General features: G+C 39.9%; 1 protein-coding gene across 2 annotated transcripts in view; it reads right to left on the reverse strand.

The window, feature by feature from the left end:
• Positions 1-5049: 5049 nt before the first annotated feature.
• The window catches only part of LOC145944390 (uncharacterized), a 54264-nt gene continuing 32463 nt past the window's right edge, over positions 5050-26850 (reverse strand). For both annotated transcript variants that reach the window (XM_083052686.1, XM_083052685.1), the window contains 2 exons: positions 18875-18998; positions 5050-5066 (listed from right to left, as the gene is read on the reverse strand). The gene's annotated coding sequence lies outside the window, so the exon portion shown is untranslated. The remainder of the gene's footprint in view (positions 5067-18874; positions 18999-26850) is intronic.

The raw sequence follows: 26850 nt of genomic DNA on the forward strand, positions 1-26850 counted from the left end.
CTATCGATTCTTGATCCTTGAAGTGACCGCGTTGATAGCTCTCCGCTCTGGAAATGGGTTGCGGCGTAAAGTTCTGTCCGTAATTGCTTCCTCGATATGAATCGGTCCTGGTGAGAGGCGGCTTGAATCCTTCAGTAGTCGACGAGAAAGAATCTTTCCTGGGCAGTTGCGAATACGATTCTCTACGACTATAACTATCCTCGGGGAAATTATCCGAAACATAAGAGTCTCCCCTAGTGAGCTTCGGCTTCTGCGAGAGCGTCGCCGACTGAGAGTGTTGACTGAGCTGACTCTGATGCGACAGCTGCGAGTCTTTTCTCTGCGACTCTTTGGGAATAATTTCCGGATATTCTTCGTCCTCGATGATGTCCTCCTGATAGGAATCCGTCCTGGCCAATGGTCGTTTGCCGTTCACGAGATTCGTAGTAGTATGGACCATCGCGGTAATGGTTACGTGATTAGAAGTCACGTGATTAACTATCGTAGTCGTCTGAGATTGAACGACATTCGGCGAGGAATCCACCAAAGTGACGGCTGCAGGAATTGAATCGCTAGTCGTCGAGTACTCGTTGTATCCCTTCTTCAATTGATTGCTGCTGACGGAACTCACCGCAGTCTCAAATGAATCCTTCAGCTCGTCGTCTCTGGACTCGAGCGAATCCGTGTTTTGTTGAAGAAGCGGGCTCGCTTCGCGCTTATTGCCGAGCTTCTTCCTTCTCGAGGTGCTCAATGGCGACGCGTCCTCGTTCTCTTGATAAATGTATTCTGATTCGCTCGACGGATAACCATTTGTCCTTGTCTGACCGCGAGGCGTAGTCACGGAGAGCTCGGGCATTTCGCTCTGCCTTCTGTCCGTCGTCGTTGCCGGGCTCTCTTTGTAACGCTGCTCCTCGAAAGATCCTTGATAAGAGTCTTGATACTCGTCATACATCTCTTGATAATTTTCTTGATAAGATTCCTGATAATTGTTCTTGTACGTCGTAGGCACGTCTTCCTGTTTACTGTATGGCGTTTGATAATTTACAAAATTTTCCTGCGGCTGTTTCGTATAAGATTCTTGATAATTATCCTGCGATGTAACAGGCACTTGATTGTACGTCTCTTGATAAGTCTTCTGATAATCGGTCGACGTATCATTGATATTGTATTGAGAATCATATTGCTCCGGCTGATACTGATTATATGTATTCGTGACATGATTCTGATCGTAATCGCTCGACGGTACAGTGGTGACACCATAATCGTCGTATTGCTCTTGATAAACATCTTGCTGTTTGTAGTCCTGCTGATTATACTGAATATTGTTCTGATTAAAGCCCATCTCGTGATAATTGTCCTCAATTATCATACCGTCAGGTTTGTCGTATTGATTCTTCGTCTGATTTGTATATTGGTGATCATTTGCCTGGCTGGCGATCGGATATGTCGTGTCTAGGTAGGATTCCTGATACGTTTCAGTATTCTCCTGCGTGTAAGGTTGCTGATATTCGTCCTTGTATGAATTCTGCTGCGCGTATGTAGTCTGCTCGTAGCTGTTCTGTGTTTGCTGCTCCGGATACGATTGGTCGTATTGGCCGTCAGCCTGCGTCACGTAGCCGTACTGGTTATCCTGATTTATCTCAGGATAATGAGTCTTGTTAACGGCGTGCACCTGATCGACCTGGCTGGTCTGTTGCTGACTGTAAATGTTCTCCGTATACGTGTCCTGCGGCAGATTATCCTGACTACGGTAAGCGTAATTATAATCCTCGTTGTAGTCAGATTTGTAATAGCTTTCCTCGGAGGGCGTTCGGGTCTTTGGCAGTTGTCTGCTCGGCGTAGCCGGCAGAGAGGCGAGCTTACGGTTGATCACCACGTGGCTCGGCTTGGTCGGGGTCGGAGGTAGTTTCTTACCGGTGCCGCCCTCCTGCCGCGACATCGGACGCTGCGGCTGCAAGACCTTCCGGCGACGAGTATTGTATCCGCTTTACAAAGAATACCCAGCAAATATTACACATTAATATATTATGTATGTACCTACTTGGTTAAAATCTTTGATTTGAAGTACATATTTCTCAACTTTTTAGAACACAGTCACATAGTTTTCAATTTTTTATATAATTACGATTTGACATTCTAGAAATAAAATAATAAAAATGGAAAAAAATTAATAACAAATATAATCCTTCTCCGGAATGACGTACTTATAGTCGAGTTCTTCCGATTCGTAGCTACGCTGTCTGGTAACAGTGGGTCTGTAATCTGGCCGATGTATACCGATGCTCGAAGCTGGCCTCTGCGGAAGCGTCTTTCTATTTCGTTTATTTTCATAGTACGTACTTGTTCCCAAGTGCCGTTTCCCTCCGCTGTCCCATTGTCTGTCCTCGTCGTCCTGACCATATCTACGAAGAAAAAGAAGTTAGTTTTCTCAACGATAATTTTATCGATTTTGTTTGCGGTATTTATTATTGTCCTGCTGACTTACCTCTCATCCTGACAGACATATCCCGTTATGTTATCGTAGTACTCGTTATACCTAATATCCGTTTCGCATTCCGGATATGTAGCGCTCATTTTACCCACTCTACCATCGCTGCTATATCCATCAGCGTAATACGAATGATCGTCATATAGAGTCATTTGTCTTTCCAGAGACGGTCTTCTATATGGAATTGCTAGAAAAATATAGACAGAAGTGTCAAACTTATTGCTTTTCATCTCTGACATTATCTTATAGCGAATATTCGATAAAAACGAATGAAGTTTATAAGTAAATATGTGGATTTATTTAGTACATAATATATTATTACATATTGCAATTGAAGCAATTGAATATAGCATCTGGAATTTGTAAACGTATAAGGATAAGGGAGGGAAAACATTAAATAAAGAAACTTTTATTTCTCCCATTTTATAACAAATATTTGCGATAAAACCAAACGCTTAATAAACAAAGATTTGTGGATTTATTTAATATAATATTTTTTATCATTAGACATATAGCAAAAGAAATAACATGTGGAATTTGTAAACGCATAAGGATAAAAAAAGAGGAAAGATTAAATAAAAGAATTTTCATTTCTGACATTTTATAGCAAATATACGATAAAATTAAACGCTTAATAATAAAATATGTGGATTTGTAATAGAAAATATTGTTTATTATTACACATATAACAAAAGAAATAGCGTGTGAAATTTGTAAACGCATAAGGGAGAGGAAAGAAAATTAAATAATTAAGTAATTAAATTAAATAAAAAACATAGAAAAAAAACACAAGAATTTTTTATTTAATAATCTGCATTAATAATTAGAATTTAGTACCTTTTCCCCGTCTTTTTGTAGTAGATGTGTTGTTTGAGTAGTATTCAGTATCGCTATAAATTCTCGTATCGTCGACCCTCGTTCCGTGATAATCATAACCCTCGCTGTACCAACCGTCTTGGCTGAAAGTAGAGACAACGATCAAAAAACGTTGATCACATCAGGAATGAGGGATTGAACCATGGATGAGATGACTTATGATAAGGGACTTAATCAATCTTCTTGAATGATCAGCTGCGACTATTAACTGTATCATGCAAATGCCTGTGAATTGATTAATGAATTATTTGGGCTTGCTAATCAATGTCTTCAATAATTCGTGATTTTTAATTTTAATAATATTTACACTTCTCTTCGAAATTCAACAACATATTCCCTTTTTAAAATTTTATATTTTTAAATAAAAAGTAAAACCACGTGTAACTAAACTAAAGCCGTGTACAACTATTAATTAATTAATTATAAAGCGTGAATTTTATTTTTTTGTAACATTTTATATTATATATTTTTATATACATTATATATATAAGTGCTTGAAAATAAGAACTTGAGTAATAGTGGCCTATACATTATAACGAGTGGTAATCACTGCGATCAATGTATTTGCAATTGCATATGGTTAATTAAGTGCAATGCAATCGCACAAGCTAACCCAGCATTGCGATAATGCGCGAGATGGTGCTATACGAGATCGTGATATGTTTAGTAATAACAAAACGTGATGAATGAAGTTGATAATCACGTATGCGTGAGCGTGTGCTATAGAAATAGTAATAGTCTCTGAAATTCTCACGAAACCGCGCGGCCGCGCTCGCATTCGTACCTGTCATCGTAATCCCACGTGTGCTTCCGTCGTCTGAATCAGGCAAGAAAATAATAAACGGTTTTCTTCCGTCATATTAGTCTCTATAAACTTATAGAAACTACTATGCGCAATTGTCGCATATAGACAACAAACGCTATATATATATATTTTTTTTTGCATAAAATAGCATCGTAAATTAACGCGTGTACAGAAATTGCCAATGTGTGTTTAGCGTTATTAATTTATTACCTCGTTGTTGAATATATGTGGTATAAATAAATCTACTAAATTTATTATACTTGAGTATACTAGTCGTGTGAATTTCCGCGATAACTCGACTCGTCTGTAATACCTGTATTCCTTGTAGTGCTTCGGTCTGCTGTTGTAAAAGAGCGGCTCGGAAGACTCTGAAGGGTGCTGCTGGGTCTGCGAGTACCTCTGCGGTAGACCATCTTCTGGATACGGCTCGTCGTACCTCGGACTGTGGCCTGAACCTCCGTAACTTCCGTAATTACTTGGCGCCAGTCTTCCTCCGACAGTGACTGGAACCTGGCGACGTTATACTCTTAATTTATTCGTCGCGTAATTAGCGATAAGAGAATATAAGTGGATTTACAACGATTGATTATTCAAAGGGCGCACACAGTCCAATCGTTTCGGACTCTCTACCGTTACGACGAAATAATAATGAAATGAATAAAATCGTTATATGTCAAAGATGTCATTCAATAGCATGCATATTTATTTGATTCACGAGTAAGCTTTTCTGCGATTCCATCATCGATACCTGATGATCGTCTCTCTCGTAACTATTTTCTCTCGACGTCTCGAGGGACCTTTGAGGTGTAGCCAATTGGTTAGCCGCTGTACGAAATTGCGAGGCCGAGCTGTTCGCGCCCTGTCCACCTACTGGATAATTCAAGTCCGACGTATAGTCGGAGTCCTCCGAGTATCCCGCTGAAAGATGGATTGCAACGTATAGTCTGTGTGCTGTGGAAAATTATCCAGAAAAATTCAAGTAAAAGATTGGCGACGCTTAATAATGCCCTGATAACTTTGCATTGAGATATCGAAATGTCGCCTCGCTTCTGCCACATTGTGCCGAAAATTATATATTTTTCCTACAGCTATATAATTAAGCTATATAATTAATATATATAATTAAGGAAACAAAACGCATATAGATAAATTAAAGAAGAAATAAAAAATATACTTTGAGTAGACAGAAAAGCAAATTATTTTACAATAATTCTCATAGCCTCGCCTAGATATATATATATCGAAATGTGAATCGACAATACACACTTCGCAAAATTCAAGTTTACATCGGCATCGTAACTTGACAGTTCTCTGAATAAAACGTGAAGCCAATTCCAACTTTGTCGTGAGTTTCGCAACTTCCCGCAGACAGAATTGGTCGATATTGGTAGAATCCGGGAACTGAAGTGGTGCAATAGCAGGAAGCAAGATGAGTATAGTTAACAGCCATGCGACAAATTGATCTTTACGTAGGCATCGTCGCGATCTCCTTCTAGGAGCTTCGTGTGCGTTTCTTCTTTTCTTTTTTGAAAATTGGGACCGGTAGGAATGCAAATTACCGTACAAAAGGTATTGTGGAATATTTGCAAAAACATAGAAACGAAAAAATCGGCCAGACACCAATGATCTATCCAGTACAGAGAGAGAGAGAGAGAGAAAAAGACAGAGATAGAGAAAGAGGAAGAGCTAGTCTGCTTACATGCCTTCTCATAGCTGTTACATGGGCTTGCTAGAAAGGGGTTGTTAGAGAGGGTGTAACAAGGGTGGTAAGTTACCGACGATATAACGTCGATGGCCGATAACACATATGAAATGGCGTCCCTTATGCCTGTTTCTCTCCAGAGTACATCTCGCTACATGTTTTCCGTGGATAAGAATGGCGTATAGTCGCCGATCGTAGATAGGGACTAGCACGAAACCAAATTGATTTCTCGCATGAAAAAACAGGGGCGTAAAAGTTTTATGACTTACTCGGAAGTAGCATTCGAGCGAACGACCTAGAAAGCCACGGTTTCTAAAAATACTGCAAGTATGTCAGACGTGTAGATGAAAGCAGTTGTGTGACGTAGGCTGCAGTAAATTAACGCTCGCGATATAAATTTTACAGCGGTATCCAAGCACGACAATTCAATCTCTCTTCGCGTATATATATCGCGCCTTCTCAGAGTTAAAATGAAATGCAAGTAGTTACGGTCCGCGAAACGATTCGACGCGCGAGTAAGTGGTAAGAGCGCATCATAAATCAGACAAGAAGCCGGTAAGAAGCGAAGAGAGATGCGAGATCGTGCGCGGATCTTTTTGAATAAAACTGAAATGAATGAAATTGAAATAATCCAATATATGCGCTTTTATTTTATAAAGCTGAACTCTTTCACAAAAGAGCGGATCAATAAAATATAAAGATTTCTGACTTTTTCTCGGGAGAGACGCGTACGTTCCATTTATTCGGACTCGTCGCGAACGAAATTTTCCCTCGGAGAGAAGAAAGACCAGATTCTCCGATATATCGCGAGCGAATGTGCCGGATAAGAGATGAAATCGATCGGGGGGACGCGCGTTTCTCTCTCGCCGCAAAGAGCATTCGAATGAAATATCAGCCATCTAAACTGTAACTTGTGACGGTACTTACAGTGGCCTATATTGTACAATATCTGCCTTCGTGCCTGTTCGGCCCGCGCCTCCTGGTCCATCATGTTGTTCAGCATTTCCAGCTTCCTCTGCAGATCGGCCGCCTCCGTGTTCTCGGGGTCTTTCGAAAAGATAGATATCGATGGGGAAACAGTTAATCGCGAGTCTCGATAATCTGACGTCATTTTCAGTCGATCTGTCATCCTAAATTTACTTAGATACGTACGTATTCCCTCGTGAAAAAAAAGATAAGTAAATTATTGAATATATATATATATATATATATATATATATATATATATACACTGTCTACGATAATATCGTGTCTACAATAATGTTCCACTAGTATATCTAACGAGCTCGCGACGAAGAGCATTTGTGAGGATTTTACATTTACTTAAATGAAATATTGTTTAATCCTAATGTATAATATTGTACATTTCTCATTCATCAACTGTAAGGCAAAATGTAAAACGTTCATAAAACGCGTCTGTTTACCGTACTCGAATGTATACATTGCTCGAAAATTACGCAAATCTCGATAAGTGGTCCAGAAAGGGCAACTACGCTAGATTACTCTGTCTAAATAATATAACTCTCAGCATTATTCCGTCTCTCTCTCTCTCTCTCTCCTTCTCTCTCCATCATAATTATATATTGAACTAATATACTCCGAGGAGAGTTTGTAAACTTTATCAAGCTACGACAACGCGACTCGCCGCTTCCAGAGAGTTTCGGGCCGATTTATTACGGGACTACCTCTCGCGAGCTATCCCATCTCAGTCAACAATTCTACCACTCTGATGATATTAGAGGATATTTCTCAGTGCAAGAGAGAGAGAAAGAGAGAGAAAGAAAAAGACGAGCGTCTCTCGGCGTTTACTCCACGCGCAAAGTGGAGTGCATCAATTTCCCGCGTCATTCTCGCGCTCCTCATTCCGTCCTTAAGGAGAATCTGCCATTTAATTAACACTTCGATCGGCTACTTAGAATGTGATGTACGTACGCAGCGTCATCACGAAAGTAACGTTATTCCACCCAGTTGGCATTATTCCAAAATGGATCGCACTTATTATTTCATCCGCGTCTTCCATGCTTTTTTTTGTAACATTTAATTCTTGCGACTTTACTTGCAAATGTATATCTCTTAATTAGTACGGACAATTGTTTCGGGGTTGCGAAATAATCGGTCGTTATAAAGTTCACGCGACCTTGGCACGCGTATCTTGCATGTCGTTTCTGCAGTTATTATATGATATATATTGCATGTGTCTTGTAATGCATCTTCCGTGTCGTGCAATTTCCGTAGTCATTCCGGTAATCGTCAGAACAACTTGCCGCTGTGTATCGTAAAAAAACGTGTTTTCCACCCGGCACCGGTTTCTCGTCGGCTACCTTTCTGGATGCAATTAAAAAAAGGGTCAAGCCCTGGAGGAGAGAGAGAGCGTCGTCTCGGGAGAGTACTTCTACTTTTCTTCGAAAGCCACGTTTCGGTCCTATCTCAACCTTCTCTCATCTGTTCTGCCGCGCCGACTCTCTGTCGTCTCTTCGGTGAATAAAATTAAAAAAAATGTGTGCATCCAACTGTACTCGGAGTACCATAACGCGGTGTGGTCGGAAAAAAGCGCTCCCGCACTTTCGACACACCTTCCCCGTTGTTGTTTCGTATTCCCGGCTGGACGGGGCTGAAATAATAATGCAGTGTTGCGACTGCAGGCGCCGGTAATAGCGCAATAGTAACAGCTGGCCACCCACATATTAACAAACTTTGAGCGACAACGCGCGGTGAAAACAGAGAAAGTCGTCTCCTTGTCTCTCGTGCTTGTCTCCTTTTTCTATTTCTGCTTCCCTCGCTATTTCCTTCGCTACTTTATCGGACATCACTCGTCTTCGAACGGCTAAATTAGGGATATTGGCGTCGATACGAGATCGCAATCGAGAATATAATTGGCGAGCAGTTTACGTCTCGATATAGTTCGACAATAATGTGCACAGGAAATTTCAATCTCTCTTACATTTCCTTTGTTTTTATAAATTTTTTAACAATGCTATTTACGTTATCTGTTAAATGTACATTATTATTTCGTTCATTTCAATTGCAAGAAATTTTGTTGAATTTCCTCAGTCGTTCTTAACATTCTGTGTGGCACAATTATGGTAGAGCGACCTTCCGGAATCGAAGAGGAGACCGTATTTCTCGCGGGATTCTCAAAGAAACGAAATAAATTTCACACAATAGAGCGCCGAAACCGCAGTTCCCACCCTCTTCGTGTACCTTGGCCGCTTGAAGAAATTATACCACGTTACCGCTGCTTCTCAAGCAGACTCTATTGATTCTTCTACAACTTGAGAGAATTGCTTCAGCTGACTTTAAATGTGCATCCGACGTCTCTTCTCGGTGTAAACGATTGAAAAGAATTTCTGCGTTTTGAGAAACACTTGAAATCTTTTCCTTTTACATTTTATCATCGTTATCATTTTGTCAAGAAAACTTGTGTAATAATACAGCGAATTTAATTCGGAACACAATTTTAACATTTTTTTTCTTAGACATTATCATACGTTAAACAATTAATACCTATCATTATATTATTTGCATTTTAATATATTCATCCGTAATTATCTTTATAAAATTATGTATACAAATAAAAAAAAAGTCCAATACTATTTTCAGATTATTTTTATAAAAACTGTAAATCACTTAAAACAGCACTAAAAGTGAATTTAGATTCCAACCGGGTCACCTTATATACCGGCAAGCAATACAGGTAAGGATTTATTGGCAAGTTAAATCCCCGGAAGGTCGTCTCAGTTCTATTCATCACCCCTCGACGCTCTTATCTCTAACTCCGTATATCCGGTTTGCCTCTTCGTGCCCGGCCGCACACGTGGCTGAGCAGAAGCGTGCAATTAGTCCATTTTAAATAACACGAGGCATATAAATAGAACGTTTGTCGCGATAATTAGACAGATCGTCGATACGTAAATATTAATGAGCTAAAGTCGGAAAAACATCAACGATATATCGAATCGCATCGATCGTTACTCGATTTTACAACAACAGTTCTGATCTGAACTTTAAGGCGATATTTTTGAAATAGTAAAAAATCTTTAAGATACATAATTGTATAAACAATAGTCAAATTAATTATTAATATCAATTACAATGTATGAGAGAATATTTTGATGATATGTATATATAATAGAAAAGCCGCGTTTCGGATTCACATATCAACATCAGACCAATGATTTCTCCATTTGACTGAGAAATGACCTATTTAATTACTCCGTGCTATGCATACATAGAGTTGTATATACATATATCTCTCTCGTACATGTCGATCTTTATTTGCTTCCATTTCCCGAATGTGTGAACTTTTTCATAGGCAAGAAAGTCGGGTATATATCGAACGTTACGTTAACAAGTGTTTTATGTTGCGTTATACGCATCTCGATAAAAAGAATCCTTCTTCCCTCTGTAATACGTAATGCTGTTCGAGCAATGTATACACATCTTTTATTTTATCTTCTCTTCAAAAATTAACGAGATTTTTAAAATTAAATTATTGATTATAATAATTCTTTCTTAATTTAAATTAAAAACAAAATTGCAATAACAATCTCGAAGAATTTGTAAATTATTATTATCTTAGCACATACACAATATAAAAAAATTTTCAAGAAAAACTGAACGACTCATCTCGACGCTTTATCGAGGTGTCGCTTTCGAAATACCGTCTTCATTGTGTGCAAGAGAATGATCGCGGAGGAAAAGAATAGGTACATACTTCACAATGCTTGCTCATGCTCGAATAAGATTAAATTATAAGGGCTCTTCCGTCATCGTACTCGAATGAATTCGTACTTAACGATGGACAGTGTACTAACCACTAATATTGATATTGCTCCCTCACCGTGGTTTGTTTGTGATTCTGACGTTAACTTTGCTAATAATGCGACAGCACAATTCTCGTGTAACTAATTACAAAATACAGATATAGTTGTACGTATAAAACAGATATATAGGTAGAGAGACGGAAATAGCGGAAAAAGGGGAACAAATGTCTACGGACAGTCGTTAATTACAGTGTCGCAGCCATAGCTTAATGTATCTGCAGGTACCCTCTCTTTCATGTATCGTTACTTGAAAGAACAACACACCGAACACAATAGAATATCTCTAGTCTCTTTTTCTTTATTTCTCTTTATTTTTCATTCGAAATCCGCCCCCCTATTGTGCTATCGCCGCGCCACTGCGTGCACGTGCGATGGTGCTCCGGGGAGTAAGTGTGTGCGCTCACAAAAAAAAAAGATGTACCTGAAGAGAGAAAGTCTCCTTTGTCTTTAGTCGATTCAAGTTAATATCGACCAATTGAACGAGTGCAATGCGCAAAAATGCAGCGCCCGTGAGAACAAGACGCTCACGTGCTTTTGAGGAATCGCTATATTATTTCATCGCGATGCAAAGCTTACTTTTCTCTGATAAGAATTATTCAAGAAAAATTAAGATACACAAATTAAATAATAAAATTCGCATTTATAAAATAGCCACGGGTCTGTGTGTGTATTTGTATGATAAAATTTTTTTCTAGAGTGTAATAAATATTTGAAGTTTATCTCCTTTCCAATTAAATAATTAAACAATTATGTAACTTTCTTCGGGTTCTCCATATTATAAACGAGTTACGTACTCGTATGCCGGAATAATATAGTTCACCGTCATAATATTGATCAGTGCATATAATAAAGCTAATTAAAATGATATTAAACTGATGCAAAACAAGGAAACAGAAACCGGCAAATAACTGATTATATAATAAAAAGGGAATGACATTTCAATGAGCAAATATTTGAGGACATAATAATTCGTACAAATCGTTTTTGGAATTAAATCGGACGAATGTTTATCAAAGAAATGTAGCGATTAAAATTGTGAATAAAAATCGTTATTGTTTGTGCGTGTACTCGTCGCGAGGGATCGCTTTCCGCATTTTTACTTGTTTCTCCTGTTAATGCTAGTTTTAATTTTTTTTTCACTACGTGCGTCACTCAAAAAGAAAAAAAAAACACGATGCTCGTTTCAAAGGCACGCAATGTTCGGCGAACTGCTTCACCAACATCGGTCCAGATAATAATACTCATTGGAAACTATAAAGCATATCGCATGGGAAATATTTGATTATCTCTCATTTGCAACAATATTGCTGCATCTAGTGTCGTGTATTTTTGTTTCCCGATAAAATAGAATAACAATAGCGCGCCGAACGAGGGCAATCAAAGAGAATACGTGAAAGCAGAAACATCGAACATCCTATCTCTTTTCGCTAAAATCACACATAACAGATTCACACGCAGTGATCTGGTGGTGAAGGTGACGGAGGGGAGGAGAAGATCACATTCGGGGTGGTGGTGCTGTGCTTGTTTTACAGTGTCGCATTTGCTCGATCGACGACGACGTTCGAGACGAGTGATATATGTCGAGCGATAAACCGACGTATCGCGCGACGCGTAAAAATAATCGGACGTACGGTGGCAAAAAATAAAAATTACGACGAGAAATCGCGTCGCATTGACCGGTGAAAAGCGGCACGTCATCGGCGACTTTCGCGAATGAAAAGTTTCAATAGATTCCCCGTAATACGGCCGCGATGTCGTAATTACAGTCAGCTAATCGGGTATGAAATCGTATCAAAGTCCACCGTTAACGACTGGAACAACTTCTCTCTGGTCGCGTGACTACCACCCACTCTCGCAGGTGTATACAGTTCCCGTTTCCTCCCCTCTCTCTCTTGACACGCACGTAGTAACATACATAAAGCTCGAAAGCAACTGCGCACACTTAAGTTAATGAAACGAGACGAGGGGGAGCGTTCGTTGGCTGCGATGGAAGACGAAAGATATCCGGCGATATATACGGATAAAACTGAATGGCTCTCGTAAAACCTTTATCTTTCGGCGCGCGACGACAAGTCTTATTTCGCGCCGGGAAGAACCGAGCTTCCGTAATTATTACAAACGCACCTCGTTATCCGGCGAGAACGGCCAATTGGCGCGCGTAAAGAGAGATAAGCCGAGAGACTCGAGGGACGAGAAGGGAGGTTTCTGGTGCAGTGACTGACGAGCAACAAGGAGTTTGTTAACGCTAATTGCGTACAGATAAAGTAGATATTCTCTGTCGCGGATCGTGGACACGCGTATTGACACATACAATCATCGAAATTCAAAATAATTGTTCAATACTCTCTTGGCTCTGAGAATAACAAATAAAAAGCACGATCGACAGTAATATGACAATTCGAATTTTTATATTCTTGTGCAAAAGATTATGCAATTATCTCTAGAAAGGCATAATAAATCTTGGTTATACGGATAGAACCTGGATTCTTCGAAAGAGTATTGGTTTTTGCATTAATCGTAATTAACTGCTTCAAAAAAAGAGATGGTTAAATTTTATAATACGAAAAAAATGCACAAGACGCAAATCCACGATCGGCGAGAATATCACACAATTCACATGGCACTCGGATGCAGATCGGTCGGTGGAGTCGAGACGATAAAGCGAAAATAGAGATCTCGCGATCAACGACGATCCCACGATCAGGATCTCTTAACGAGGGTACCTGAGCCACACATGGGCCGGGCTGCTCGCAACTGCATTGCTGTTTTGCTCGTTAGCAGGGCTTTCCATCCAGTTCGTTGTACGCGCTTTCCTGATTGGTTAGACACTGATCAGATGGAAGGTTGTGGATGTGCATGATACGAGTGGCGATCATGTCCATCGTTTTGCGCTCTTCAGCGCGTGTCATCTCGCGCGATTGCGATTTCCAAAAGTGATACACGAACCTTTTCACTTTACAATCATTATCATCTTTGCCGTTTGAATAAGCAAAATAATACAATATATAATTGTATGTATCTTTGAAATGTGTGTCTTTCCTCTCATTTGAAAAGCTAAAGTATTTAACCTCATTATATAAAATATCTTGTTAAATAAATGTGTATTTAATATATTCTGTTTTTTTTAAACTTTCTTTTATCTGTGACTTCTTCATTAATCTAGATTTTTAGCGAAAATTTAATCGAAGCATGTTTTCATTTAAATAAAATATTAAACATTTAATATTATTATTAATTCTTAAATTATACTTTTAAAATCTATTTAAAATTAGGAAGAAAATAAATATAATCTTTCTCTGTTTTAATAAAATATCAGAAGCTGATCAAAGAATCCGTATAGATGAAAGAAAATTCAGAAATCTTAGAACATCGTATGTATTCTAGAGAAATGTTATCAAGTAATCAGAGAGGAGGAAAAATCACATCGCAAAAAGATACAAAAGGCTTCGACAGCGCACAAGACCAATATTTTCCTTTCGTACCTTTTTCTTATTGAAAATTATAGCAATAGATATGACAATTTTCTTTCACAGTCGGCGAAAGCTCGTAAATAAGTATGTTCTAAAATTAGAAAAATTTATCTGACGGCACTACTTGTTACTTTTTCGCCAATTTTTCACAGGACGAAGTAGAAGAAGGTTGAAAGAAATTATACTGCGAAAAGTCGCACACGCGCCATTACGTATAAGTACGACACATTAATTTCGCACGGACGTTGTTAGCAACTATCTGCAATTTTTTCGAAGAAATCATATTATCCAACTTTCAACATTTTAAGTTTCCTCGGAATTGTAGTTTACGAGAAAGTTCGCGGGAATTATATTACCGGCTAATATAAACACTTGGACAAACAGCAACCTATTTCTCGAATAAACTTTAATTATCCTCTTCCGTTTCGCGTTTCTTTGAGAAAGTCTTCTTGATGCTTTCTCAAGCAGCCTCGCTTCTCTCACGTCGCGTCCTTCCGTTTTACATGATAAGGTAGAAAGAACGGTTCTCTCTTTCTCTTTCTCTCGGAAAGAAAGTCAATAACAAAAGATATTACCTGGCGGGCGGGAAATGTACATTGTGCGCGGTAAAAATCCATTAAACGGTGCGGGGAGGTGTGGTTGAGGTGGATCGAAAAACCGGAAGCGCAGCGGCGGCGGGAAAACGCGGGCGAAAAAGGAAATAGCGTGAGAGAAAGAAAGAGAGAGTTTAGCGGATCCACACAACGATGTTAGACGCACGTACACACTACAAGGGTTTATTATAAGCGGCCTCGTTTTCCCTCATTTCGCAACACGGTCAAGCATCGCGTGGTGAAAAATAATTTGCACATTTAGTGGAACGTAGAACATTCGTACGTCGCCGGGCTGAACGTCGGTCGGTGTTAAAAAAAGAGGAAAAAAAAAAATACTCGCTTACCCTCGATCCCTGATCGCGATAATATTACGCGACGAAATAATCTTTTTTCAAGCGCTCGAAATAAATTACTGAAAATTTGCATACGAATTAAAACGCGCGGTCTTACATACTCTTGTTCGCAGAATTTATTCGCGGACCGTAAGAACGTCGAGTGCTTTCGTGTGTTCACAAATCCATTTTCGGAATCGGGAAGGCAATCGAGAGAATCGTACGATTAGCCCCTTTTCCAAGTCCTTCTCGTTGCGGAAGGTCGATAGTGTATCGATCGTGCGGACGTGTCGACGACCGGGCACTAGGTGAAAGCACGTCAATCCTGGTTAAAGGGCCGGATTACATGGACCCTCGCGGTCCCTCGTAAACAGCGCGGAAAATGGAATGTTCCACGTGTATTTTATATGTATGTATGTATGCGAAGACGGGAAAAGTTGTACTTGTTGCTGCTTATACGTATTTGTCGAAAACTCCGTCAATTGCGCGGCGATATCCGAAGATTGCCAAGGGACCTCGGCCTGGCTTGACAATCGCCGAAACGAGCAACGAATCATGGAAAAGATCGCGGGAAATCAACAAGCGCGAATGTAAACAACTCGACACGTGTACTTATGATATTAAAATTTTAGCTACTCTTTCCAAACATTTCTCGCCCCCCCTGTTTTCATCTCACGTACATTCCTCGAGAGATCTTAAGCGAACATCATATCATTTTGAAATACGATCGCAACGGTTTTAAATTCTGCTAGCTGTGAAAACGGCGAGAGAGCAGAGAAAAGCACTCGTAACTTTACAAGAGAGAAAGAGAGAGAGAGTTCGTAATTTCTTTCATTTGTTGGATAAATCCCTCGGTATCTTCTCGAGAGTACCATATGCCGCGTTTCCTCGTTACCTTTTATCGCGCAAAATTTCAGACATCGAAATAATTCGAGAGGGCAAGTCGAAAATGTGCGGGCGTCGAGCCAGCAACGGATATTCGACAAATTCGCAGACGTATTCAATTAAAAGTTCGTCCCTCTCGTCGCTCTCGCTCAAACGAGGAAAAGCCATGAACAGCTCTTGCCGATGATGGCTTCACGTCATTCTTTTTCTCGTTTCTACTCAGACTCATGGCATTGCAATCTCGTCGAACGGTACGAAGAAAATCACCTGGCAATTTTCACTATTTTATTATCACCCCCCCCCCCCCACCCCCCTATTAACCTGGCACCCTCACTATTACGAGAAATCAAATTGAACGTATTACGTGAAATGAGTTATAACTGCGAAAATAAACGAGCAATTAATTGTACAATTAAAAAAAATAAAAAAGTTATAAATTATCTCATGGGGTTACTTTGACATTGCCAAATCGCCTCTTTCTTCTTTCTCGTTAATCATTTTGCTACACCTTTATGGCACTCACATAATTCATGCACTTACTCGTAAAAATACAATTTTAATCGCGATTGCGCGCACAGTAATCAGCAAAATACGAGCGTCACATAGTGCGACATTTTGCGCATCATTTTGGACTGTCGAGGTTAATCGCGTACTTTATTATATCGCGACAGGATATTATGCTATTACGGATATTAAGGATTAGTTACAACGCGATGGACCATCCGTCTGATACATTTCGAATCATATATCTTTCAAATAACTCCCGCAAAATCAATGTATTATTCTTACTTTAAATGAGTATATAAATCACGCGAAATTAATGTCTGCTTCGATAAATAGCAGTAGCTTCGATACGCTTACAAATTACATTAACTGTCAATTGTAAGAGAGAATGATCGCGTTTGATATCTCTTAGTACTTTTTGCGATCGCGTCTAAAGAAGCTATTATAGAGACGAACTCTGAACTTCGTACATATACGTATATGAATATATGAATATATGCAAAATATTAAATTATACAAGTATTTTTAAGGATAGAAATTAATTATTCATTCGACGATTAATGTATCACGTAGCTGTAATCCTGGCTATATGCTTCAACAAATAGATATCATTTCGCTACATCATTAATCGCTAATTGCATCAGGGAACTTTAAGCTAATAAATATTTTCTTAACGCTTGAATTCGAATGTATCTCACATTACACTTCAAATTTTGTGTCGATTTATAAATGTAAATAACCTTTTTATTTATCATCGCATGCGATTAACGTCGATAATATGATGCTTAAGATATCACGCGATTGTCATATTTTGTTGATTAATACACACACGCGATCATAATTAATTATATTTTCGCAAGTAAGTGCGTGAGTTATGTAAGTAATGTCATAAAAGAGCAGTGAAAAAATAAACCAGAAAGAAGAAGAAATATTTGACAACCGGCGGAGCAGTTGTGTGAGTAATTTAGAAATTATTTAATTTTTTATTTGTTATTTATAAGATTAACTTTTCCTCTTTTATGTCCGCAATAAAAAATAATCTATATTGCACACGTAATATACACATATATATTCTAGATTTTATTTTAAAATATTTAAAATATAATACAATAAAATTTGATTTAACATGACTTTTTCTAGAGAGGACTTTCTTATATTTTTAAACACATTTTTCCATTTTTAGGGAATTCCAGGTTTAGGGAACATAACGTTACGTTAGGTCACTATTTTTTCAATTTTTTTTTATCGGAACGGAAGACCATTATTAATTAATTTTATACCATATTCATTTTTTATATATTTTCTTACATTTTTAAATACATTCTTTCAATAAAATAAATTTGTGGGCGTACTGAATTGAAATATGTATACGCGATAAGAAATTTGATGAGAAATGGACACGTAATGTGACACTTTAAAGTGTGAATGTGACATTTAAACAACTGAAAATGGTGAAAAAAGTGTCGGCGTATCTTTTTTAGATAATATATAATGTGAAATATGTGTTACAAAATAAAATAGATAGTTTATATTAAAAAGAAATATTTTTTCTCGTAAATTATGTAAAAGAAATATTTTTTATTAATTTTTTTATTTGCAATTAAAACAACAAATTACCGATAAATTGAAAACTTGAATATATACCATATATCCAATTTGATTTTTCGTAATAAATATGCTAGATTAATGGAGATTTCATTATCGATTACAAGTGAATCAATCGGGCAATTTCGCGCACAATACTCGAAGTTTCGTTTCACGCATTCAATTTCTTGGGTAACGTTACTTATCTCTTAGCGTTAACCCACATTCTTTTCGAATCAACCTCCGTCTACTTATTTCGCGAAACGCTCGCGTTCATTTTAGATTACGTCGTTCGGAATTCGTCGATCTTGGAATTGGAAGATCGATCCTTTATCTCGGTGCCGACTCGAACTAAGCGAGAGTCGAGAGCTTTCTTTCTTTTATTCTCCAAGCATACTTTTGGTAATCGCATCGCGTTTAATGAATATCACGCGGTAAAGAGCAAACTGCCGCTTTGCGACAGAATTTCACTTAATCATGGCGCAATCAGAACGCAGTCATGCTGGCGTTCAAGGGACGATTAGGAGCAAATGAGCGAATAGCAGATCGGAGATGCGATCGCGCGATACGATCGTGATATCAAAATTGATAAATTACGACGTCAGACTACGCATGAATATTTTCGCGCAGGAAACCAGAAACCGTCGCAACCCGGATCTTCTATTCGCTTAACGCAGTAACACCGATAAACTGTATACGCCAAACGTATTTCCATATCTCGTATATATATATATATACATATACATATATATATATATACATACGATTACATACGTTAGACATGCGATTTCATCATCTACCATATAATCTACCGGAATCGTGTCGTCACTTACCGTACGGCAGCTCTAGTCGGCAGTCGATTAGAAGCGAATGGCCCGTCGGTTTTTTCGTACCGATGATCTCATTGCCTCTCTGCTCCAGCTCCAAACCCAAACTGACCCACTGTCCCGTGGACTCCTGAAATCAGAAAAGTCGGCTTTAAGAAAAATGAAAATGTACTTTTGGGAGGTGTATAAATATTCCCTAGACTTAGTTCGGCGGTTACCCCGTTGTAATTCTTCGTTACTGCCGTCGACTATTAAAATCGTTACGGACGACACTCACGTATCTACCCGCTCGGCAAAAACTGCCACCGGTATTCCTCAACGTTCGTGCATAAAATAATGAATTAATTAATACCGGCCATTATTCACTCTACCTTCAACAGTAGGTTGCCGGCGGCGCGGGAAATAATTCACTCGAGACAATCTCCCTCTCGTATTCCGGTCCCGTCCATGCGCAACCCCCGAGAGCAGGTGCAATTATTAGATATGAGAGAGCCGTCGTGTAATTTATGTAACCGGAATAACTTCGATGCCCATATTCTTTACGCGGCGCGTGGAATTAATCTGTACGCGGTATTACGCCATTGCGGATATGATGTACTTTATGGACGTGCACATGCAGTTTATATGCATCGCCAGCATCTGGCGGGGCTGTCGTTAGAAGAAGGAAAGGGCGTTAGCAGGCGAGGAATGTTCGGTCCTTCGATTTTTCCATTCTACCCGCTTTTCAAAGTGCGGGAAAAATCGAGCGTAAATTGGACCGAACGCGGTAAATCTGGAAAAATTTTGACAAAGCGCAAATACCGATAAACGACGAACGGAACCGCGACTATATACGAAGTTCGATATGTACCGCATTATTTCGCGTAGCACGTAAAAATAAAAACGTGAACGTAAAACAAAACGTAACTCCGAGCTTCGATGGTTTAGCGGCTTAAAAGCTTTATAATCCTTGAGCTCAAACAAATCACGTCCGATCGGAGCCTTTGTCCGTATCAATTTGAGATTTTCCATGATTCGTTCTCTTAAAAATACAAACTTTTCTACCGAACGTGAGAGATAATAACAATTCAAATATGATTTCCGCGGATTCCGGAGGTAAAAAAAAAACGATTAACTTGCAAATTATTCATAAGTTTTACGGTTGCAGTTGTAAAATATCTTTAACAAATCGACTGAAGAGATATACATATATATATAATCTAAACTCACTCAGAAAAAACGGAGCAATCGGCTTGTCTCTCTCACTGCATTTTCAACGATAATTTAAAACCCGAGAAACTTTAACTTTGCAAATACGTCCACGTGCTGCATTTCGACATCGACAAAGACGAGGAAAACACCGAGATTTTGTAGTATGTCTGTGCCGGCGAAAAAGTATTTCTCGAAAACAAGATACAAATCCCGCGGCGGCGCTCTGTCTCGAATGGATCTGTTTGTCTCGAAAAATTCGCTCGAGAATTACAATCGTAGTGGAGAAGAAATTGTGGCCAAATTTCCGATGCGTGAAGAAAACATTAAAACAACGATATTGTACTCTCGCGATTGCCAAATTACGTCAGCCAAACTTCGTCGTATATTATATCCATCAATTGCCTTGATAAGTTTATTTTCTCTCGAAAGAGCGTCACATTATTCGATACAGCATCAATTTTGTAATAGACGTCGGCGAGGCAATGTCATTGGGGCAACAATAGAAATGATTAACGGAGTTATCGTCGTATAACGAGTTGTAATTGTGATCATTCTATCTTTTCTCGTATGGCATGGAAAAAAACCGCAATACGATATTTTTACAATCGATACGTAAATAAGGGTAAGGGATGGAAATTGCGAAACATTATTCCGATACCGACACGTGATCTCGACAAAACGCGATGCTAAGATATAATTCGGTTATTATTAGGGCTAAGTTGCATTTTGCTACTGGAAATCGATAAACCACTTAAAAATCAAAGCGGGCCATGCATTGACCGATGTACAACAACATCTGAAATTCGCTTGTATTCGTCACATATAAAGAGAAAATATGAGAGATCAGGGTATAAATTTATATTTACCTGACACGAATCTCTCTTTTTCGAGAAATCGTTCCCGTTTCACGTAAATGTCACGAGTGTATTGTAAATTTTTCGCGTACATTTCTTCACGCGAGTTCAGAATTTTAATGGAAGAAAAGAGAGAGAGAGAAAGAGACTGGCAGAAAAAAGATGAATTTTTTATTATCTTAGGAAAAGTTATAATTTCCTAGATCGGTGCGAAAGAGCATTGCAACCGACTTTGCTGTAACGTTGCTAAAATAAGAAGAATCCACCCGTTCAGGAGTAGTGTGCGGTCGTTCGTTCCAGTTAATTCCACCCTATTACGGTGCCTACTGGGGAGAGTCGAATTAGGTTAGCAGTGACGGGAACTGGTGTGACGCACCAGTCGCCCCTACCTTTCCGATTTCAATCTGTTTCCTCGCAACCTGGCCCAATTAGCATTGCCTATCATGTGAGAAGGGATAAGAAAGCGAAGAGAGAGAGAGAGAGAGATGCGCTCGCCTTTCTATAGCAAGGGAATAGACGCGCCATCGATCGATCTCGATCACTTACGAGAAGCCAATATGCACTTTCATCGAGCACCGATATGATTTTCCAATGATGTTATTTCGGAGAAAACGAGTTTTCACGCAATTTACTGACTTTCACAGGCTGTCGTCCCTGCCGACAAAAGAAGGCGCCCTTTCCACTGGCGTTCCAATAGGATGAGCAAGATTTTTTTTCCATTTTTTTCTAACACGAAAGAAAATATGTTAGAGTAACGAGAGATGATTGTAAAACCGCGTATGCGGTTGCCGCTCTCTCTCTCTCTTCACTCCATATTCCAGAGACCGTCATATATTTCATCGTCCCCTACCAGAGTTATTATTTCGCCAGGAAATTGTCGCGCGGGACCATTTATTTTCCCCACGTGATAAATAGTTGGAGGGACGCGTCGTTAGGCCGATTTTCTGTATGGATACACGCGACACCGATGTAGGTATCCAATGTGAGCTCGACACGATCGCTAATAGTCCCGTGTCTTCCTCTTCCGTCTCTTTCTCCTTTTGCTCGTCCGCGCACGGAAATCTCGTTTCTTTAATCTCGCGGCAATAAAAAGGGAATCGCTGGCGCGACGACAATGTCATCGTGAACGACGATGATCGTAGTGCGATTGCGGGATGTAAAGGCGGGGCTGACGAGCAACAGAGACATGACGCCCGCGTAATTAAGCGTCCGACGGCACAATGACTTTCTACCATAGTCGGCAGAAATATTCATTGCCTGTACACCTGTGAAAGGCAGCGCGGAATTCAGCGACTTCCGATTTGGCCGGAGATGACGGATGCCGAAGAATGGATTAATCGCGACATTTGGAGAAAGAGAATTACCGCGCGAGAATAACCGATAGTTTTCGCATCCTTTTGCCTTTTGTGGAAAAGAACCTTTCAACTTCCTCAATTTGGAAACTGTGTGATTACACTCGTCGCGAAATATTTTTAAGTTTTAATAATTCGAAAACCAAACAATTTTTTTTGAAGAAAATAGCTGTAGGATATTAATAGATAAATTAGAAAGAGAGAAGAAAAGTTGTTGAGATTGTGTGTATCGTACGATCAATTGGAAATGCAAAATGTATAATTGCGAATATGACAGATCGACCGCTTGAGCAAGACATATATGTTCATTATACGAACATATACCAGTAGCCGTCTAATGTTTGCTTTTGCTTAGAGATGCATTTGCTATGCACGGTCGATGAATCTGTCTTAATGTTTACCACGATGGCTATATTTACAGATAAGTATTATTTTGTTCGCATATTAATACGAGATTAAATCGTTGAGGGACGATTGCTAATGCTTAAATAACTTGAAATAGCTCATTATTGGATAACATTAATTAGCCGTTTCGCTAAGTGAGTTTAAAAGACTTTAAGAAATGTTCGAAAAGATGTATAGGTATATAAAAGTAATAATCGAATATATTGTCTCGCGAGTAATAAAATAATTTCTGTTGGCTTGCGACAATACTTAATATCGCGTCGTCGATGCGAAATTATTCCGCGCAACAGGAGGGATAAATTCGAGCAATTTATTTCTGTCGCTTTATAACGTCACAATATTTACATGACCTGGGGCAATTCGACAATTATATCGACGATCGTTTATTCGATAACTCCCAGCTCACATAGCGTATCCCACGCAATGATGAAGTCGATATGTATTTCGATTTTTTTCTTTTCACGCACGAGGAGGCAAGGAACATTCATGCGTGTTTCGATAAAAGTTCAGCTCAACTTGGTGGCTTGATTTCTCATCCTCGACACATTTATAGAATGAAATCGCCGACGATCGCCGTTCGTCAATTCCTCGAGTCAACAAAGCGGTCGGCTACAGTCTGAGGCCCACCATTCCCTCCTTGGTCGAAAGCAAACAGGTAATTCGACCCCATTCACTCGGACGACGATCCCCACCGAAATGTCCTGACTCGTGAGATATCCGCCGATTCTGGTCCTAACACGCGCGCCGGGAATGCTCGACCACGTGTCTATGATCGCGACGTGATAGGATCGGGGTGAGACGATTCCGGCAGAGAAGAAAGAGAGTCGAAGAGGAAAAGAAGGTAAAAGCCTAAAGGTAAAAGCCTAAAGACGGTTCTCGAGCGCGATCGATCGACAATCCCTTCCCGCTTCCATGCACGATATTCCTTCCCTCCTTCCCTCTCCCGTCAAGCTGCTTCCTAAAGGTACGGATCGTCCATCAGTCTGAAATTCTCCATGGATCACCAAGATGATCCCGGGATCCATTTTCCATCAGCTGGTTTTCGAGGCGCTATCGTAACCACCGCTGTTACTTTTCTCACGTTACACGTTACGTGACAGAGTTGGACGCGCAGGTCACTTTGCTCCCGTCTCTTTCCCGCCACTACTAAGTAAATTGACGGTGGTCTCTCGTTCTTGTTTTTCCGGGTTATAGTAGAAAATGTCAGGGAGCCACTTAAACGGGCCGTCGATTGATTTTTCCGGCGACCGTTAAAGCTGAGGTAAAAAAGATTCTAGGTTGCGTTGCGGCCGTTGCGACTATGCATGAGAAAGAGAGAAAGAGAGAGATTCGAGTCGTTAATGAAAATGCAAATCACGAAAAATAAATCGTTCGTGACGAAAGGCCCCGTTGAATGAGGGAATCCATCTCTCTTCAGAGATAGAATCGAATAAAAGCAAAAGGTTCGCGCGAGATGCGCGAGCGACGCGCTATTAATCAATGTCTCGCGGATTAAAGCCGAAACGCGGGAGACGAGACGAGCTCACGAGTGCTAAATCAGGTACCGAAACTCAGCTACCGGGTAACACGTCGACGTGATATCTTCCGGACGCGAGTATCTTCGCGAAAGCCGAAATTTCACCCTCTATACCGTAATAAGGGATGACTCCGACGACGACGAGATACGAAGAGGTACACGAAAGCGTTGATGGACTCGCTGTCAAGTCTGTGTCAGTAACACGCGCGCACGCACACTTGACACCGTCAACTTGACTTGTCAACGGACAATAAGACATCATCGGATCCTAACAAATTATAATTATATATTTGTGTTAGGATTATATAGCGCCAGGCCGCAATTATTCAATACGACCGGGCAGCTGGCATTTCTATTGCTTATCAAATCGTATATAGACCTCGCGTGCCGTTTTATGAATATTTTAAGCCGCAGCTGACCCAAATTGTCCTTCTCGCTACACGGAAAAGCAATCTGACATCGCGCATCGGTACTTCGAGGCTCGTTTATCTCATTCCACTGTCTATTTTCTCGCATTTCTCACCGTCGTCAGACATCGCGATTCGTATCATCTCCATCATCTCTCTGGTTAGTCATCCCTTATCCGTCCTCGACCGCGTCTGTATCGCTTTTCGCACCCGTGGTGTCTCTTCCTCTAACTTGCTTTCTTTGTCCCTTTCACACATGTGTGTGCATGCACTTACCTACCTATCTCTTTTTCTCTCTTCCGCATCGACGCTTTATCTGCGCTGAATGTCAGCGCTGCTGGGGCGCGAGGCCCGTCCAGAAACGTGGAAGGACGATTTATAGCGTGATTTGTAGATTCTCTCCCATTGTTGCCACAATCGTGCCGTTTAAAACGGAAAACCGAGTGAAAGAACTTTGTGAGAACGTCTTGACGTCGTCTCTCTCTCCCTCGTTGTTGAATAAAAGGCGTCGCTTTTGTATTCGCGCATTCGCGGATCATAGATCACACGGTCATCAGCTTCTGATCTTGCACCGAAGAGTAATGTAATATTTCACAGACTCTCACGAGGAAGCAAGAACGTAATGGATACGAGGTGTTGTAAGATGTATAAAATTGTCGCGCAAATACCGTGCTTCGTGGATGTGAATGGGGGATCGTTAGCGCGACGAGAGATCTCTTTTCCTCCGAGGATGGGCCCGGTAAATGTCGTCGTGTCAGGTTTCTTTCGAGGGAAGGGAAAAAAAGAAAAGAATCAGCTGAAGTTTTCATCAGGGTCGTTGCCTTTTCTAAAACCTCGCTTACATGTGTGCACGCAGCATAATGTCGTCGTAAACCTACGGCCGACTACTCGCGCCCACTCTTCCGACCCGGCTTCCCCGGACGTTTCATTGAGCGTCGCGATTTGGCCGCGCGCCAAGTGACGTCACGAGCGAAAGAGGACCCGGGTATTGCCGATAGTGATGGCGATGTCGTGGTCGAGAACGACGGGGGATGATTTCGACCTCTTGCGAACGAGAAAGAGAGAGAGAGATAAAGGAGTCGTGATTTTAAATCTTTAAATAAGAGAGAGACTTTAACTAACGGTCGATCTCTTTTAACGATAATCTAAAGCTATCTTTTGGAGATAAAATTCTCTTCTCTTTCTCTCTGCATTTTTTTTCCTACTAAATTTTTGATTCGTTAAGGAGAAAAGCACTTGAACATTGCGCCACCATAATTTTCCAGACCAGTCCTGAGAAAGAGTTTACAATAGTTTCTGCGAAAGAGACGCACTTAAAGTGACACTAGTAGTAGTTGAGCGTACATAAAAGCAGACTTCTCATACGAATTGTGCCATCCAAGATAATTCTACTCTCTAATGTAATTTGTCCGACTCTTCGCCGAAAGATGCTGCAGGTGCATTTCGTGCAGAAAAAGCAAACAAGTCTGTCTGACTTTAGCCGTCTTCTTTTATTATTTGTCGATGCTATTATTCTATTCTATTCGTGCACACATATTTTGTGACATATATCCTCCCACAAATTATCCCTATCCATAAATTAAGAATATAATTATGTCGAGATATTTTGATTTCGTTAAAACAATGTGTAGAAAACGGCATATTTTAATTGAAAAGTTTTCCATACAAGAAAGTTATTATCCGATTTATGATAATGATGAGATCGATAATGAGATCGTGCTGCCACAAGAAGAAGAATAACGAGAAATTGACTTTAAAGCAGTCGGGCGGTTGTCCGGGAATTTGAATAACAACCAAGAAGAAGGAACAAAAGAAACGGAGAATTGCTTCTTCGTTTCCGGATCGCGCATGAGTGACTTCTATCTAGTCGTTTAAAAGAATGACTGTGAACGCTCCAAAGAGTTATTATTCTCGCCAGGGAAAGGGTGATTTCATCGAATGAGTCAGAATACCTCGCGTTTCTTTATCCCGGCCTTGAAGATCGACAAAGCATTCGCACAATTTAATTAACGAAAATTCACTTTTATCACCATAAAGAAGTTCAGTCGAGCGCGTGAATTTCGGGATAACGGGAGGGAAATCGCAAGAAAAAAATCTCGGTTCGAGAACCTCAAAAGACATATCGTGTAGGGTGAAAAGGGGATGGACCTTAATCTCGTTCGAGTCTCTCTCTCGCAAACATTCATCCTAGCGGAGAGGGTCTATCTAAGCGCATCAATTTACTGGTAAAAGTAAAATGTAATTTGTATTAGACGAA

The sequence above is a fragment of the Prenolepis imparis genome, unplaced genomic scaffold, assembly GCF_030444845.1.
Source record: "Prenolepis imparis isolate NDT839.2.m4 unplaced genomic scaffold, iyPreImpa1.0 SCAF_13, whole genome shotgun sequence".
Taxonomy (NCBI): domain Eukaryota; kingdom Metazoa; phylum Arthropoda; class Insecta; order Hymenoptera; family Formicidae; genus Prenolepis; species Prenolepis imparis.